The sequence below is a fragment of the Macaca fascicularis genome, chromosome 14, assembly GCF_037993035.2.
Source record: "Macaca fascicularis isolate 582-1 chromosome 14, T2T-MFA8v1.1".
Lineage (NCBI taxonomy): Eukaryota > Metazoa > Chordata > Mammalia > Primates > Cercopithecidae > Macaca > Macaca fascicularis.
This window is the reverse complement of record NC_088388.1, coordinates 46,731,731-46,733,713: the sequence shown is the minus strand read 5'-3', so window position 1 is coordinate 46,733,713 and position 1,983 is coordinate 46,731,731. Positions and strand designations below refer to the sequence as shown.

The 1,983-nt window shown below is 48.2% G+C and overlaps 1 pseudogene; it reads right to left on the bottom strand.

The window, feature by feature from the left end:
- Window positions 1-382: 382 nt before the first annotated feature.
- On the bottom strand, window positions 383-1,331 carry LOC102126296 (mas-related G-protein coupled receptor member X3-like; annotated as a pseudogene).
- Window positions 1,332-1,983: the final 652 nt, after the last annotated feature.

Here is a 1,983-nt window from a genome sequence, read left to right as displayed (position 1 = left end):
GACGAGTTGATGGGTGCAGCACACCGACATGGCACAAGTATACATATGTAAAAAACCTGCACGTTATGCACATGTACCCTAGAACTTAAAGTATTAAAAAAAAAAAAGAAAAAGAAAATTGCAGAAAAAGTTTTCAGTGTAAGATAAGAGGAAAAATGTGTTGGTAATATCAAGGAGAATCTAAACATTGTACTGTCAGACTAACGCTTTCCGTGGGTGAAAACTGGAACTGTCAGATTAGATAAACATCTATTCGACGATCTTCAGTTACCACTGAGACGTTGCTGAGGCACAACACTAAGAAAACACATGTAATTGTCAAGGGTGGCAGGGCAGTGTTGCTCTCAAAGTCCTGCCTGACTGACAGGGCAGAGACTCTTCCTCACTGCTCCAATCGGCTTCCCGACAGCTCCAGGGTTTCCTGAGGAAGCCGCCGTCCACCTTCATCTACCTCGGGCGTGTCCTGCAGAGCCCTCTGGTGAAACAGCTTCAGGTTCTGCCTATTTTGACGCTGCCTAAAGGAGCCCACGAAGACGTAAATGATGGGGTTGGCACTACTGTTTAGAGAGGACAGGAAAATGGAAACTAGATGGACATGACAGAAAATGCCTTCCAAATCCAGGTGAATCCCAGTAGACAGGGCCCACTGAATGCTGAAGGGCAGGCCATAGAGTAGGAAGACCAGCACTTTGAGCAGGATGGTCATGTATCTTCCGGGATCCACAGAGAATCCTGACCAGCAGGACCAGGCTGGACTTACAGAGAACCACACATAAAAAAATCAGCCACAGGACTGTGATGAAATCTGATGTTTGGCACCAAAGAGAACCAGGATCACTAAGCAGGAAGTCACAGAACCTCCACTGCAGGATGCTCCACAGCAGGGACAGGACCCATAGCAGGAAACACACGACCACTGACAGGTGTGTGGGGTGGCGGCAGCGGTACCAGATGGGCCACAGGACTGACAGGCAGCGCTTGGTGCTCATGGTGCTCAGCATGCTCAGGCCTGTAAAGTAGAGAAAGGTCATCACAGGAATGAGGATTTTGGAGATGGGATGACAGATATTGATGAGTGAGGCGGAACATATAACGTTGCCGCTGAGGAAGAGGAAGACGGCCATGGACAGGTTGAGGATGTAGATGGAGAAGGCGTTCCTGCTCATGCAGAAGCCCAGGAGCCAGAGCACAACCGCGTTTCCTGTCAGCCCGACAAGGGAAATGATGCACGTCAGTACTGTGAGGCTCAGGGTCCGCTTATAGCAAGGAGTCTCCTCAGTTCCGTTGATTGGTGTCAGTTCTGTATCCAAGGCTGGGATGGTTGGATCCATGCTCAGAAACCCTAATCTGGTGTCCCTGGGAACACAAACCAGATGTGATCACCAGCTGTATGATCTCTGATTCTCCCCACCACCCTGCCATGTGGGATTTACTGTTCTCATTTTAAAGAGGAGAGAAACAGAGGCTCACAGAGAATAAGTCACCTATCAAAAGGTGGGAGTCCTAAAATCCAGTTTGAAATCCAGTTCTTGCTGACTCTGAAGCCTGACTTCTCCTTATTGCCACACAAGTTCCGTACTGACGTGGGAATAACATTAGGATCAAAACACCCCCACTCAAGTGGCCAGGGCTGTGGACCCGATCATTACTCTATCCTGGGCCTGACATTTTCTCTCAGGTGGAGGAATTCAGATACAGAAAGAGGTGGTTGTGACACCCTCATGACTAGGACTGGTCATCCATGGACAGGAAAGAAGACCATGAATTATGAACTGGAGGAAAATGTGACCTTCGCTAGGATAAGCGTGAAAATGGCTGGGCCTGGTGGGTGAGAAATAACTCAGTGTGTCAGTCATTGCAGACAGGACCACATTTTACGTTTTATACTCCTGGTGCCTATTTCCATGAGCAGCACACTGTGCTCTTCATAAATATTCATTCAATGAATGAATGCATGCATGAGGAGCCTAATGGTAATGGTAG